The sequence below is a fragment of the Rhinatrema bivittatum genome, chromosome 8 (assembly GCF_901001135.1).
Source record: "Rhinatrema bivittatum chromosome 8, aRhiBiv1.1, whole genome shotgun sequence".
NCBI lineage: Eukaryota > Metazoa > Chordata > Amphibia > Gymnophiona > Rhinatrematidae > Rhinatrema > Rhinatrema bivittatum.
The window spans coordinates 92,031,601-92,048,627 of record NC_042622.1 but is presented as its reverse complement, the minus strand read 5'-3'; the positions used below and the strand labels follow the sequence as shown (position 1 = coordinate 92,048,627).

General features: G+C 46.4%; 1 non-coding gene across 1 annotated transcript; it reads left to right on the top strand.

Moving 5' to 3' along the window:
* Positions 1-9,758: 9,758 nt before the first annotated feature.
* Positions 9,759-9,886, top strand: LOC115098390. The gene has a single exon (XR_003858488.1). It is a non-coding gene; the product is annotated as a U6atac minor spliceosomal RNA (small nuclear RNA).
* Positions 9,887-17,027: the final 7,141 nt, after the last annotated feature.

Below are 17,027 nucleotides of genomic sequence, written 5' to 3'. Positions count from 1 at the left end.
TGGAATTATTTCCTCTATTTACTAAGTGTAATTTAAATTGTTCTTTTTAATTTTCAAGGGTTTTGTGGAGGGCAGATGGTGGTGCCAGGTCTCTGGATGCCCATGATAATATGGGCACCAGGCTTGGCTCCTCCTGTGAGAGGTGGTGGTTAGGCAGGGGTGGAACGGCTGTTAAGTTTTGAACCTTGGCGCGCTGGGGTTTGAATCATGCAGGACACTGGTGGGTCCTGATTGGTTGTGCCCCCAGAGCATCAAGGGAGTAGGGCAGGATCCCCAGGGACTGGTTTAAGGGGCGAGTACCTGGTGTTATCACCCCTTTTCCTTCCAGCGTGGCTCCTCACATCCCTCCCTCGCCTCCCTCGTGAATTGCTTTGTGGTTGTCACAGCTTGGGGGTGGTGGAGTTACCAGAGCTATGGTTATTTTTGAGGTGATGTCAAAGAATCCTCTAGGTGGTGGATTACTTTGATGCTGTGTACCCTGAGTATATGCATGTGATTGGGTTCAGTCACATGGAGGGGACCCCTTGCTGGGCTGTGGTGGTGGTCCCGGTGAGCGGCTGGATGCTGCTGGTGGTTACAGGCCGGGTGGCCTGTGGAGGGGAACATCTTGCTAGGGTGAGGCAGATGTACCTTTGGGGGGGTTATTGTATTTGGCATTTGGCAGCTCTGGTGAATTATTGTTAATTTAATAAAGCTGCGGCCTTTCTGTCATTCCAATCAGTTGTATTTGTTCAGGGTTTGGGTCTATTTTGTAAAGGGAGCTGAGGGAGATGGGCCATGAGTCCTGGTTGCCCATATTGCCATTGCAGAGTGTTTATTGCTTTGCATTGTTATTGATAACTAAATAAATAATAAAAAAAAATAAATACAAATTGCGCTGAAATTTAACACTGTTAAAAAAAATACTTTGTGCTCCTAATGCATTAAATGGGGAAATTTTAAATGCCCAGCATGTGCAAATACCGGGAGAGATGCGTGTGGCTCGGCCACACATGCGCAAAGCGCATTTTCAGAGCGGCCTGGCCATGCACGTATCTCCTGGTATGAGCGGAAGAGCCAGGCTTCGTAAAAGGGGTGGGCCGAGGCAGGGTGGGGCCAGCTGCGACAGTGCCATTAGGCGCTGCCCCAGTGAAGCACTCGCCGGCAGCGGAACTTACTTCTACTCATCAGAGCAGGTAAGTTTTAAAACAAATATAATTAGGGTAGGTAGGTAGGGTTTAGGGGTCAGGGCGGAGAGAGTGGAGAGGGAGAAAAGGGAGGAAGGGTAGCTAGGGGGATTAGAGAACTGGGGAAGGCCAAGTCATGTCGAAGCGCGTTTATTAAAAGATCCCCCTTTGCAAGTGCAAATCGGCACCCGCGCGCACATGTGCATGCTGATATTGGATTATATAACATGCGTGCAGTGACGCACACATGTTATAAAATTGGCACGTCCCTTTTCAAATTTACCTCTAAGCTAATAGTATGCTAGTGCATCAGGAATTTAAAAAATGTATGCAAACTAGAAAATGTGTGCAAAGAAAAGGCTTTGCACGCAGCAAAACATGATTTATGTGCTTAAAAGAAAATTGGTTCTTACCTGATAATTTTCGTTCCTGTAGTACCACGGATCAGTCCAGACTCCTGGGTTTTGTCCCCGCACCAGCAGGTGGAGACAGAGAAAGTTTGACAGCCTCTGCCATATATATACCTAGGTGCTACCCACAGCCTGTCAGTATTACTTAATGTCAAAGCAGCATAAATACCAACCAAACTATATACAAAAAACAGGAAACGGAAAAGAACATTGACCTCAACTGTAACCAGACCCCAAAACAGAGAACACCAATTGAGATAACCATGAGAAATATAAAACCAATGCTGATGAAGCGGACTCTCCATTACCTCCTTACAGTAAAAAAGGGCACGACTCTGGATTGATCCATGGTACTATAGGAATGAAAATGATCAGGTAAGAACCAATTTTCTTTTCCCTGTACGTACCCGGATCAGTCCAGACTCCTGGGATGTACCACAGCTAGCATTTAATTGGGATGGGAGCCGGAGAGGCCCGCTCAAAGCACACCTTCCCCAAAGTTAGCCACCCCTGGCGCCCGAACATCAAGTCTGTAATGACTTGCAAAATTATGTAAGGACGTCCACGTAGCCGCCCGGCAGATCTCTTATGGTGAAATCTGCTGGCATTCCATCCAAGAGGTGGCCTGAGACCGAGTCGAGTGTGCCCGAAGACCCTCAGGTAAAGGCCGACCATGGAGTAAATAAGCCGAATTAATAACTTCTTTCAACCATCAACCTATGGTGGTCTTAGAGGCCATGTTACCTTTCTTAGGGCCGCTCCAGAGCACAAAGAGGTGGTCCGAGGTTCGAAATTCATTAGTAACCTCCAGATAGAAGAGCTCTGCGAATGTCCAATTTCCGCAAATCCTGCAAAAGAGGGTCCGACCTAACCAAAGCGGAGAACGTCGGAAGCTCCACAGATTGATTCAAATGGAAAAAAGAAACAACCTTAGTGAGAAATGAAGGGACCGTGCGCAAGGAGACACCAGAATTGGAGATCCGTAGGAAAGGGTCTCTACAGGACAATGCTTGAAGTTCGGAAACCCTTCACACCGAAGTGATTGCCACCAGAAAGACAACTTTCAACGTTAAGTCCTTCAAAGTCGCCCTTTGTAAGGGTTCAAAGGGCAGAGCACACAGAGCTTTGAGAACCAAATTCAGATTCCAAGATGGACAAGGGGAGCTCACTGGGGAACGCAAATGCCTCGCTCCCTAAAGGAAACAAGCGACATCTGGATGCGAAGCCAATGGTACGCCCTGCACAGGACCGTGTAAAGAACCAAGAGCTGCCACTTGGATGGGCAAGGAACTACAAGACAATCCCTTGGCTAAACCCACCTGAAGGAAACCTAGAATATCGGAAACAGCGGCACGAGTGGGCACGATTTCACCTCGCCACTCACCAGGAATCGAATACTTTCCAGACTCGAACATAAGACAAAGAAGTAGATGTCTTACACGATTGCAAGAGCGTAGTGACTACCACATTGGAATAGCCTTTGCCCCTCAGACACTGCCTCTCAAAAGCCATGCCGCTAGACAGAAGCGATCGACCTGGTCGAAACAGACTGGTCCCTGATGAAGAAGGTTCGGGATCGGAGGGAAACGCAAAGGACCGTCCACCACCAGATGAAGCAAATCCACGAACCATGGCCTGCGCAGCACTCAGGAGCTACCAAGTTCACTTTCGCCGGGTGTCCTTCTATGCATCTGAGTACCTTGCCTATTAGAGACCATGGAGGGAACACGTACAGGAGAACCTTTGTCGGCCAAGGAAGAACCAGAGCATCCACTCCTTCCGCTCCTGTTTCCCTGTGGCGAGCGAAGAATCGAGGAGCCTTGGAATTTTTGGACGTCGCCATCAGATCCATATGGGGGACGCCCCACCTGTTGCAGAGAAGTTGAAAGGCTTTGTCCGCCAGTTCCCATTCGCCGGGATCGAGACGATGCCAACTTAGAAAGTCCACGTGAACGTTGTCCACCCCGGGTATGTGGGACGCAACTATGCTGAGGAGATGCTGCTCCGCCCAGTCTACTAACAGGCAAGCTTCTTCTGCTACTGCAAGAATTTTGGTACCTCCCTGACGATTGATGTAAGCCACTGTGGTCGTGTTGTCAGATAACACCCTGACTGACTTCCCCTCGATCAACAGGAGGAACGCTTGTAGCGCTAAGCGGACAGCTCTGGTCTCTAGACGATTGATGGACCAACGAGATTCTTCCGGAGTCCCCTGCCCCTGCGCAGAGGTCCTCAGACAAACTGCACCCCAGCCTGAGAGACTGGCATCTGTGGTCACCACCGTCCAATCTGGAACCACCAAAGGGACTCCTCTGGTCAAATTGTCTGCGATCAGCCACCAATGTAGACTGGAGCAAGTGGAATCTGTCAACAGCAGAACCAGATGGAACTGCTCGGAGGTCGGATTCCAGCGGGAAAGCAAGGCTGACTGTAAAGTCCGCATATGAGCGAAGGCCCAGTGAACCAACTCCAAAGTAGAAGTAATAGATCCTAGCACTTATAAGTAATCCCATACCGTGGGCCGGCACTTGGAGAGTAAGGACTACACTTGCCCCTGCAACTTGACAATCCTGTTGGTCGTGAGATAGACCCGACCCTGCCGAGTGTCGATCAAAGCTCCCAAATACTCCAAGGATTGGGAGGGGATCAGGTGAATCTTGGCCATATTGACCACCCAGCCAAGCGCCTTCAACAGCTGCAACACTCGCTGGCATGCTTCCTGGCAACTTCCAACTTTGCCCGAATCAGCCAATCGTCCAGATAGGGGTGCACCAACAACCCTTCTCTGCGCAGCCGTGCTGCCACGACAACTATGATCTTGGTGAAGGTCCTGGGCACTATAGCGAGACCGAAGGGCAGAGCCTGAAACTGATAATGCCTCCCCAATATTGCAAATCTCAGGAACTGCTGATGATCCTTCCTGATGCCTACATGCAGATACGCCTCCATTAGGTCCAGAGATGCGAGGAACTCCCTGGGATGTATGGCCGCGATCACAGACTGGAGTGTCTCCATGTGGAACCTTGGGAATTGCAGACATCTGTTTACCCGTTTTAAATCTAGAATGGGATGGAAGGATCCCTCCATTTTTGGCACCATGAAGTAGATGGAATATCGGCCTTTGCGCTGGTCAGAGGGAGGGACTGGAACAATGGCCCCCAGGCCGAGAAGACGTTGCACTGTCAGCTTTACTGCTTGACTCTTCACGACGTAGCCGCAAGGAGAGACCAGAAACTGTTGGCGTGGTCGGCGTGCAAAATCTAAAGTGTAGCCTTCTCTTATCACAGATAGGACCCACTGGTCTGACATGATTTTGGTCCATTCCTCATAAAACAGAAACAGTCTGTCCCCTACCACTGGTACCGAGGAATGGACTGTTGCCCATCATTGCGAAGTTTTGCCTCCTGGAGCTGACGGAGAGGTACCGGGTCTACCGAAATGACGCCCTCGAAAGGACTGAGGTAGTCTGACGGAATGATGAAGTGGGCGCCCGTGGCATATGAGCCTCCGGCCACCAAGAAAACGAGATCTTGAGGAAAACGAAGATCTTGGCTTAGGTCTGTCTTCGGGAAGGCGATGGACCTTATTCTCTCCCAAGGATTGAATCAAGTCTTCCAGCTCCTTACCAAAAAGCAACCTTCCCTTAAAAGGAAGAGAGCCCAACCTTGATTTAGAAGACACACCCGCCACGCAGAGCCGCAGCCACAATAAGCGTCTAGCCGAAACCGCTGAGACCATGGACCGAGCAGAAGTCCGCAGAAGATCATACAGCGCATCTGCACTGTACGCTATCACAGCTTCCAGGCGCCCGGCTTGACGAGTTTCCTCCTCGGAGAGAGACTCGTTGGCTAGGAGTTGCTGAACCCAGCGCAGGCCTGCTCTCAATCCGAAGTTACTACACACGGCTGCTCGGACCCACAGCGCTGAGACTTAAAAAATTCTCTTCAGCTGCAGCACAAGCTTCCGGTCTTGCAAATCCTTGAGAGCCATACCGGAATAGTTGTTTTCTCCGTAACCGTAGCCACAGTGGCATCAACCTTCGGGACTCGCAGAACCTCTAGAGCCTCCTCAGGCAGAGAATAGAGCTTATCCATGGCCTTCGTAACTTTGAACCCCATATCCAGCATATCCCATTCCCGGTACACCAAATCCGTCGCTGAAAAATGAAAAGGGAAGGTAGTAGGCAGGCCCCTCAGACCCAATAAAACTGGATCCATAGACCCTAAGGACGCCTGATCCTGTGTCGGTTCAATGCCCAACTCCTTCAAAATAGCTGGGATAAGAGGGGCAGGCTCATCTCTAAGGAACAACCGGACTACCTTAGGGTCATCTCCGTCCACGCCAAGGACGGATCAGGGGAGGGGTGGCCAGGCCCTGATCCTCTGGATCCAGAGAGACATCAGAGAATGAACTAGAGTCGGCCTGAGGCGCCTGGGACCTTAAAGGGTGCTTATCCCACTGTAAAGGTGAGGAACTCCTGCCCCTGCCGTGTCTCTTCGCGGCTCTCTTAGCTCTAAAGGCCTTATGTAAAAACCTAATATAATCCGAATTAGATGAGGAGGACGAAGAGGAATCTTCCCTATCTGTAGGGGCCTCCCAGACACCCCCCCCCCCCCACCCCACAAGGGCAAACGCTGCTGCGAGCGAGGCTGTGGTAAAAAATTGACTCCCGACGTGGCCGGCCCTGCCGCGCTGAAACCATCCAAGATGGCGCCCGTTCCCCTGCTCAGTGGGAACGGAGTAGAAGGAATCACCAGCATCTCCCCGAACGCACGGGTGACCGAAGAGACGCGCAGCATGACCCCCCGGTAGTCTGTGAGGTGCCTTCACCCCCCGGCATGCAAGAACACAAATCGTCCCTGGATAAACGACCGCGTGCCAAGCCGCATGCCCTGCAAGCCGCCCTCCGGGACATGTCGGGCCGAGAGAAGAAAATAAAACTTTTTTTTTTTTTAAACGCCGATCGGGAGCAAAAACCTTATGAACCGAAAGAAAAAACCACTGAAGGAAGGGAGAGTCGTAGCATTCAATAAATTGTTTTTGTTTTGTTTTTATTTAGAAGTACTTGCCCAGCACAGGAAGGGGTCTTGCCGCTAGGTCTCCAGGGGTGAGTGAGCCGGGCTCCCCAGTATCAACGCCTCAGCTGCTGAAGGAAGGCTATTGGGTCCTCGACCACAGCCACAGCTGCCTCTTAAACCAGGAGGAACTGCTCTTCCCCTGGGAAGCTAAGGAGATCCTTGCTGAAGAAAAGCCGCTTAGTCCTCTCTTTCTGGTTTTTTTTATAACCAATTAAGAACCAAAAAGAATAGACCAAATTAAAATGGAATCTCTAACTGCCTTAAACCAACACAGACTGTGGGTAAGCACACCTAGCACCTGCTGGAGACAGAATAATACTGACAGGCTGTGGGTGGCACCTAGGTATATATATGGCAGAGGCTGCCAAACTTTCTTTATCTCCACCTGCTGGTGCGGGGACAAAACCCAGGAGTCTGGACTGATCCGGGTACGTACAGGGAACTCATATTTTATCGCAGAAAACATGGTTCATGTGCTTAAACCATGTTTTCCACATAAAGTATTCTTTATGCACACAAAAAAGCTTTCTGCCCAAAATTCCTCTCTGCATTGGCAGTAAATTGCACACTCTGCCGCATGCACCTTATTGCATCTGCCTGTTAGTGCATATTAGCTATTTTTCCCTTTCACCCTCCTGCACTAGTTAGCTGAGACACTAACAGCCTAATAGCCCTGCACACACAAGGGACTATGCAAAAAGGTGCATGCGGCACAGCAGTTTAACCTTCAGTTGTACACACATATTTTATGCGCAAACACTACTACCAATGCAGAAAGGAGCTATATACGCACAAAATGTACTTTTAATATTGTGCCTTTAAGTTAATTTCTTTTTAATTTGGCTTGATGCAATTTTGAACATCCACTTGTTGCTATATTGTAAATACACTACATGTTTGCATACATGAGAATTACATGATTATTGAAAATACTATTTATCTTAACCTTTATGTGGTCTTTTGAAGATTGAGCTACTTTTGGGTTTGGGACTTCCCTTTCCTTGGTTACTTGGTCTATGTAAACCGACTGATATGAATCCCATTCATGAAGTCCGGTATAGAAATATGTTAAATAAATAAATAAATAGTTTGGGGCTATGTTAAGCTTATTTTGGGCTACAGATTCCGTTTAAAATCTTGCAACACTGATTGCCACTAGCTGTGTAGCAGTAATAACAGCAGAAACCAGCAGAGATCCAGGCTCTGGGCTGTGTGATAGCTTTTCTCCCAATCATTTATTTTTTATTTATTTTAGATTTATATTCCGCTTTTCGCACTTTTTTTCAGCACTTCAAAGTGGATTACATTCAGGTACTGCCAGACTGATTTGACTCCAGGAGGGCTCCATTATCCTAGGGAACAGGTCCAACTCCAGCTAAACAGTGGAATCTGCTTCACAGGAACATTAGTTTGTAAGGAGGTGTGTGGTCCTTTAAAGATGGATGGGGAGGGATTCATCCTTGGATGAGATAACCAGCTAGTTAAGGCACCAGCTGCATACAGGCTAAGTGGCACTTATTCCACTATACTGGTGGAATGCAGGCTGGCACCCAACCCCTGGTGAGGTGCATCAGTGCCTCCCCCCCCCCCAGGTCTAACACCCTATGGGGCCAATGTAATATTTGTGCGCTGAAAGTGGGAGCTGAACACTTAGCGCCTGCTTTCCTAATGCGCCCCCCACCACTCACAGCCAGGGGTTCAGGAAACAGACGCTGGTCAACTGAGTGTCCGTTTCCTGCACCTGATTGCTGGCGCTTGTTTTTTATTATTATTTATTTTCCCAGGGCAATGGGCAGCCCAGCAACAGGCCTGAGGGGAGCAGGATAATAGACAGGAAGGAGGTAGACTGGGGTAAGGAAAGGGGATGCTGAGTACAGACAAGGCTTCAGTTTTTGTTCATACCAGGTAATTCTAATGTAATAAGGGTAAGATGGTTTCTATGTTTTTTTGGTGGGGTTTTGTTTTTTTTCTATAAACCGTTCCTGTTTACCTGGCTGAATTGCCTTGGCTTTGGCTGCAGCAACAGCAGCCAGTAGAAAATGCGAGGCAGTCAGTTGGGAGGGGCATCAGCAAAAAAAAAAAAAAAAAAGTAGAACAGAAAACAAGAATGCAGGAAAATAGGCGATCAGAGAGGGGAGTAAAGGGATGCCAACCAGGAGCAGCCAGAAGCTAAACAAGCAGCTGAGCAGCGTGAGACCTGAGGAAGGTATATCCTGCAGTGAGTGGCAGGCAGGCAGCTACCAGCAGAGGAAATTTTTAGACAACAGTGACGTGGGAAGGAAAGGCTGCAGTATTGATGGGCCATGATGTAAGCTATGGATGTAGAAGAGGCAGCTGTGGTAGCGAGTGACGCAAGTCCCGGGCAGGAAAAGGCAGCAGCAATGGTGGAACAGCACGACCACTTGAACAAGTAGTAGGGAGTAGAAGCAGTGGAAGTTAGCTGCGACTTAAACACCGATGTGCAGGCACAGTTTCAAAATATAACTCGCTCTTGCTTCCCCTCCTGTGGCTGAGTCAGCTTCCTGATACAAAGACCCGGCATCTGATTGGAGGGAGGGCAGATACCAGAATCATGCATGCCGTTGTCTGATTGGATAATGTGCAGTGCAGCCGGTACAGCTCTGACGCTGCATGCATGCAGTTTTGTCCTGACAGTTACCTCTGCAACCGGACACTGTACAATTAGCTTAAAAACCAAACAGTTGATCACCCCAGGCAGTGCATAACTATAAAGATTAAAAGGCAACCCCACCCTGGCCACATCCAGCACGCCCTACCAGCTGGGAAAAGCTCTAACACATCTCGTCTTCGGCAGCGTCAGAGAGCATCGCCCATTCGCGGTATCAGCCCTTATCCGTGATTGGCTGACAGATTATACATATATTAAAAGTCTTCCAACGTTACTGATTGCTATCATTTTGTTCGTTGTAACCGCATTATATAAAGTAATTGTGAATTGAAAACACAATATATCATAACTTATTGTATACAGTATGTATTATATTGAATATTTACTGAAAAGAGAAATATAATCCAACTCACCCTGACTTTAAAGATGCTAAATTATTGGTGCTTTAAAAAGCAGTGAAGTAGGTTTATAAATCGTGTTGTATGAAAGGAGAGAAGGTTAGCACTCCCCTTGATAAGGATGGAAGAGGTCCTCGTGGCCTTTACAACACGCATATGGTTAAGGCATTGCCACTTACTTCGTGGCATCTAACCAAGTTTTTTTTGTTTAAATTCCTTTCATTCTCGGTTTGCAATTTGTGATTACCACTATAAAGCCCTATGGAAATTTTCAGTCTCTCTCAACTTTACAGGATTTTGCTGGCTAATCTTTTTCCTCCCCAGGGGCACAGGAGGTTATTAAAAATTAGAACTAAAAATGTTTCCCCACCCCCATTAATTAAAAACAAACTACAAACCAGTACGTGCTTTAGAGTAAATTACACTCCGGCCGATACAGAAAACTTCGCGGAAGAGCGGGCAAGCGCTCTCCTGGGCGCGTAATCCAGTAAATACATTTATGTAAATGAGGGCCCGCGGTAAAAGGAGGTGCTAGGGACACTAGCACATCCCTAGCGCCTCCTTTTTGACAGAAGCGGCAGCTGTCAGCATGTTTGACAGCCAACGCTCAATTTTACCCGCGTCGATTCTCGAACCCGCTGACAGCCACGGCATAATTGAGCGCCCGTCTTCCAACCCGCAGGCCGCGGGCAGATTTTAACTTTTTTTTTTTAAATTTTTGGGGCCTCCGACTTAATATCGCTATGATATTAAGTCGGAGGATGTACAGAAAAGCAGTTTTTTCTGCTTTTCTGTACACTTCCTCGGTGCCGGCCGAAATGAACGCCGATGTGTCAGGCCAATGTGTCAGGCCGATACAGTAAAATTTGTGGGAGGTAGACTGGGGTAAGGCGTGCACAGGCCACTCTCCTGTGCGCGCGATTCAGTAAAAAAAAATATTCAAATTAGGGCCCGCGGTAAAAAGAGGCGGCAGCTGTCAGCGAGTTTGACAGCCGACCCTCAATTTTGCCGGCATCGGTTCTCAAACCTGCTGACAGCCACGGGTTCGGAAACCGGACGCCGGCAAAATTGAGTGTCCGATTTTCAACCCACGAGTCGAGGGCCGATTTTAAATTTTTTTCTTTTTTTTAAATTATTTTTTACTTTTGGGATCTCTGACTTAATATCGCCATGATATTAAGTCAGAGGGTGTACAGAAAAGCTTTTACTGCTTTTCTGTGCACTTTCCCCGTGGCGAGAGAAATTAACGCCTACCTTTGTAGTATCAACCTGTGTGATGGGGCAAATGCCTCTTACTATGCAAGAGTAAGGCAAAAAATAAACAATCTGGGACTTCTTTCAGCACAAACACTTCCCACCCCCCATACAAGAGAAAAGTTGCCAAACCTGCATGGTGAGTATGCAAATTAAGCTTTGCCCCGCTCCTTCCTCCCTGTCCTCTGCAGCTCTGCTCCTCTCTTTCAGGCCTGAAAGAGCGCACTGTTAACCTGCATTTGGATGCGCGTTTTTGACGCGCTAGCTTTACCCCTTATTCAGTAAGGGGTAATAGCGCGTCGAAAACGCGCGTCCAACCCCCCCCGAGACTAGCGCCCGCAACATGCAAATGCATGTTGATGGCCCTATTGGTCATTTCTGTGTGATACAGTGAGTAAAATGTGCTTTTCTGTGTATTCTCTGACTTAATATCATGGAGATATTAAGTCAGAAGTCCCAAAAGTTAAAAATGTAAAAAAAAATAAATTTTAAATCAGCTAGCAGGTTGAAAACTGGATGCTCAATTTTGCTGGTGTCTGGTTTCTGAACCTGTGGCTGTCTGTGGGTTTGAGAACCAATGCCGGCAAAATTGAGTGTCGGCTGTCAAACCCGCTGACAGCCGCCGCTCCTGTCCAAAAAGAGGTGCTAGGGACGCGCTAGTGTTCGTAGCACCTCTTTTTACCGTGGACCCTAATTTTAAATATTTTGTTTTTCTGTATCGCGCACATAGGACACTGGTCTATGCGCTTGCCCGCTCTCCTGTGAACTTTACTGTATCGGCCTGTTTCTCAGGGCCCGTGCTAGGTTGTTTGCTGCCCTGTGCAAACAATAACAGTGCTGCCCTCCCCATTCACTCAGGCTCTGTCCAGGACCATCAAATAAAGCCCAGCTCCATGCAAGCTATATTTTTAAAAACACCCTCTCATCTCCCTTACATATGAACACAGACAGAACCTCACCAAATACAGAATGAAGCGATTAGAAAGTATAAACAGAAACGTGCTGAGAAGAAAAAAAAGCCAGCCTTTACATGCAGAGCAACAATGAAAAACAGGAATATTATCATTCTCTTCATAAAACATTAAATAAAACCTAGAAATATAAAACATCAATCATAATAGTAAAATCATAGTCATAAAAAGAATAAATATTTCAAACCAGTTAATGAATAGGAATATCCAAACTTTCCAAAACACCAATAAAATATTTCAAAACATCTGATGAATAAAAAATTCAATAATTAAAAAATGTATTATTTCTCCCCCAAAAATTAAATATTTCAAAAGAGCAGAAACATCAAATTACACCCAATAATTAAAACTAATAAGGATTTAAAAATCTCCTGCTCTCCATACCTGGGATCTTTTGATTTCCAGTCACCCTGAGACCATCGTGGTTAGGGGCGGTTCTATAATGAGGTAGGGTGAGGTGGCTGCTTCAGGCGGCAAAATCGCCCCTCAAACCTTCCTGCCACAACCGTCTCACCCTCATACCTGGAAAATCTCCGGATTTGGCCAGGAGACTCCGGAATTTTAAAGTAATTGCCGGATCTTTGGGCCAGCAGCAGAAAATTCTGGGCAGTGGTGTACTGGGGGGGGGGCTTTATTTTCCCATCCCGCCCAGCGACTGAACTGAAGAAAGCACATAGCCACTGGCAATGTTCCCTAATCTGTGCTCGTGTGCTGCCGTGAACAGCTTGTCCCCCTCCCCATGCCCCCGGGCGCAATAAGACCAGCAGGATTGTGGACGGGGAGAAGAGGCTCATGGCAGCCGGGAGATCCCATCCCACCCAGCAACCCAAATGAAAGGGGCCCCGGCCGCTGGGAGATCGCATCCCACTCAGCAACCCAAATGAAAGAGGCCCTGGCTGCCGGGGCATCCCATCCCACCTGGCGGCTGAAATGGAGGAGGCCCCTTGGCAGCTGGGGGATTGCATCCCGCCCAGAGGCCAATAGAGAAGGCACCACAGCTGCCGGGGGATCGCGTCTTGCCCAGCAGCCCAATTAAAGGAGGCCCTGTGTTGGCAGGGGATCAGTCCTGCATACCTGCTAGAGAGACTGTGTGTGTGTGTGTGTGTGTGTGTGTAAGCACGTGTGCTGAGAGAGAAGAAGCTGTTGCTTGAGAGAGAGGGAGCCAGTATATGTGTGTGTATGAGAGGGTGGTGGAGTGTGTGTGTGTGTATATATGAGAAGGTGGCGGGAGTGTGTGTGTGTGTGTGTGTGTGTGTATATATATATATATATATATATATGAAAGGTGTTTGTGAGTGTATGTGTGTGTGTGTGTGTGTGTATGAGAGGGTGGGTACGTGTATATATGAGAGGGTTTTTGTATGTGTATATGTGTATGGGTGTGTCTATAAGGGAGAGTGCCTGCGCACGTGTGTGTGTGTGTGTGTGTGTGTGTGGGTATCTGTATATATGTGTGAGAGAGATTAAAGTTTGTGCACCCTCCTCCAATCTATGACAATCTCAAGAGGACTGGAAATCTAAAGTTCCCAGGTATGGAGAGTGAGAGAGTTGTTTTTTTTATCCTTGTTAGTTTTAATTATTGGATGTGATATATCTGCTGTTTTGAAATATTTTATTAGTGTTTGGTAATATTTTAAACATTTTTATATGTGATTTTAATTGGCTGAATTTATCAGCAGATTTCACATTCTTTTTATTGGTATGTTTAATGTTTTATATTTCTTGATTGTGTTTGCATTGCTTACAGAGTTTGGCTTCTTGTGATTTCCAGTTCAGTTTTTGTCTGCACCCTTCAATTTATAGTTCATGATCTCTTTATTCTGTATTTGATGAAGGTTTATCTGTGTTCTGTTTGTGTGACTGAGGCTTTAGGTATTCTGCTAGCATGTAGTTTCTGTGTAGGGATTTAAAACAACCTGGCTTTAATCTGTTTTCCCAATAGGTGGTGTATTGGTGTTTAGGGCCTGATGTAATATTTGCAGTATGGCTTTTTCATAGGTTGAGTGCTGGCAGTTATGATATGGAAGGCTTACTATATTGGAATTGTAGTTCAGTTTATTCCTGACTTTCTGTGGGCCAAGTCCACACCCAGTGCCCTTTACCATTGGCCTAATACCATATGGGATCCAGTAAACCACCTTGATTACTATAAGAAAGTTTATTAAGTCTATTAAACTATTATTATCATCAAAAGTGTGGGGTTTTTTTTGCAGTTTATGCCTATATAATATATGTTGTAAGTGATATTTTTACTTCAGAAGATTGTATTTTGCATTTGGAAAATAGACATTCAATCTGCCATTCAAGGTTGGGGAAGTTAATAAATTAAAACATGGAAAAGAAGGACGCACAGCACAAGCGTCGTTTTCCTGTAGGGGTTACAAAAGCTTATATTACTGTCCTGGAAAAACCTGGCAAGGATCTCTCTTCCCCCGCCTCTTATAGGCCAATATCGTTGCTAAATTTTGAAGCAAAGTTATTTGCCAAGATTATGGCAGATCGCTTGAGTATGGTATTTCCAGATATTATCATAGCCCAACAGGCCGGTTTTGTTAAGGGGAGGACTGTAAGTGCAAATATGACAAAGCTGCTTATTGCCATGGAATCTTGCCAAAGACGAGGACAGGAGGCCATTGTGGTGGGCTTTGATTCGGAAAAGGCCTTTGACAGGGCCTCCTAGCCATACCTGTTCTCAGCCCTGGCTAGATATGGTCTTAGGGGGGCAATTGTAGAGAACATTGCTATGTTATACACTGGGCCATACTCAGCAATATGTGCCAATGGGCAGGTATCTGAGGATTTTTGCCTATATCGGGGCACACGACAGGGATGTCCACTATCCCCGTTGTTATATGTGTTATCCATAGACCCACTATTGAGAAAAATAGAAGCGGACCCGAGGATTTCAGGTGGGACGCCAAGTCTTTACAATGTCTGCATTTGCAGATGACGTGTTGGTGTTCTTAACTAAACCTCAAAAATCCTTATCACACATGCTTCAACATCAGGTTGCCTTTGGAGCCTTTGCAGGTCTGAAAATTAACACAGACAAATCGGAAGCCATGGCTTTAGGTGGTTTGGTACAATCTGGATGGGAAGGTCCATTCCCATTGAGGTGGGTGGGCTCTGAAATGAGATATCTAGGGGTGAGACTTCCTAAAGGGGTGTCTAATCTCTATGCTGCGAATATTGGTCCTTTACTAAAAAAGATGGAACAGACACTTCGTATGTGGACTAATTTGCCCCTTTCCCTGACCGGAAAGATATGCTTATTGAAAATGGTGGAATTGCCCAGATGGATGTATGTTTTGCAACAACTCCCCCTATGGCTAACAAAATCTGATCTGGCTCATATTAACCGTATGATACGGGCATACTTATGGGGCTCCCATAAAGCGAAATTGCCTTTGCACACTATAATGAAGCCCAAAGAACAGGGAGGTATGAGTTGTCCCAATTGGAGAGACTACAATTTAGCATGAATCCTCCGCCATATATACGATTGGCTGAATACTACTAGTATATGTATACCTATCTCATTTCTTACGGAGTGGTGTTCTCCTCTCAGTTCAGGGAACATTCTTCAGAGTAAGCGATCAGATTTGCCAGGGCCAATAAGAGATAGCCTGATCTTCGAGTCAGGGAGGGCAGCATGGAGATTTTTATGTGTAAACAAACTGGGAATGAAAAATGTATATACCCCATGCTTAACGTTACTAGGCAATCCCCAGTTCCCGGGGGGAATGACCTCGTCAATGTTTGGCTCATGAGCGGAACGGGGACTGACTAATTTATATCAATTCTTAGATCCCCATACTTTGAGGGTCAAATCATTCCAAGATCTTCAGGACCATTTTAATATAGACTCCAGGGACTTTTATGGGTATATGCAAATGCGTCACTACATTCAACAGTTATGCCCTACAGGGTCGGACCCATATCAGCCAGCCATATTAAGGGATTTCTTCTTGCAAGTGGGGAAAAAAATTAATTCTAGCGCTATATACATGAAACTTATAAATTCTATCCCTAATGATGCTATTTTGATTAACATTCAAAGCAAATGGATTAGACAGGCCAATATTGACCTATCTATTGAGGAAATCCGGCAAATCATAAAAGGATGGAATGTGTTTTCTGAGAATTCAATTATGCGGGAAGTGGGGTATAAAGTATTGCAATGTATGTAGGGAACCTTTTTCCACTGTAAATGGGATTGTGTAGTGATAGCCGGTTTTTGGACAGATCTCTTACAAGAGGTGAACAAGATATTGAGGCAGTATATACCCCGAGATCCGAAAATATGCTTATTCCGCTTGTTCAGACATATTACAACTTCTCTTACAGATTATCAAGCTTTGTTTTTAGGCAAGGTGCTGTTAATTGGCATACAAACCATTATGGCAAATTGGATCTCCAAGGACAGACCGCAAGTATCACACTGGAAAAATCAGGTGAGCAAGCATATGCAATTTGAATACATGACTGCTGGAGCCAGGTCGTGGAAAGCCTTTGCCACATGCGAGGCTATCTGGAGGGAATATTGGTGTTGACTCCCACTTTCCACAAGGGACTCTATTACACAACTTGCCCAGACGGTGTATCAACCTTCTTCTTCTTCATCTTGAACATCGGCTTGAGACTCCATCAAATGAGACGATATTTGGGGTGTAGGGGGGGGGGGGGGGGGGTATCCATATGTTTTTTCTGATTGTATTGTTCCATGTATCAGCATACGGTAAGGAATGGGAGATGCATGGGACGGTGTGAGTTATTGTTGTTGACTTTGTTTGCCCTCTCCGTGTGTTGTACAATATAATATAAAATGTTAATAAAGAAACCATATAAAAAAAAATGGAAAAGAATGCATAAGTTTTAATTATGTGGGGAGGGGAGGGAAGGGGGAATGAAAGGCTGTAAGGTTTGTCTAGGGCATCTAATACCCTTGTATCAGCCCTAAGGGAGAGTGTTTCACACACAGACTCCCACCATTTTATCAAACTTTCACATACCCCCAGGGGGCAGATCCTGAAGAAGGGTGGGAGGTAGGCAATAGGGAATGGAGGAGTCCTATTTCTAGACCCAGGTAGTGGGCAGCCAAAGACCGCCCCATCCCATTAA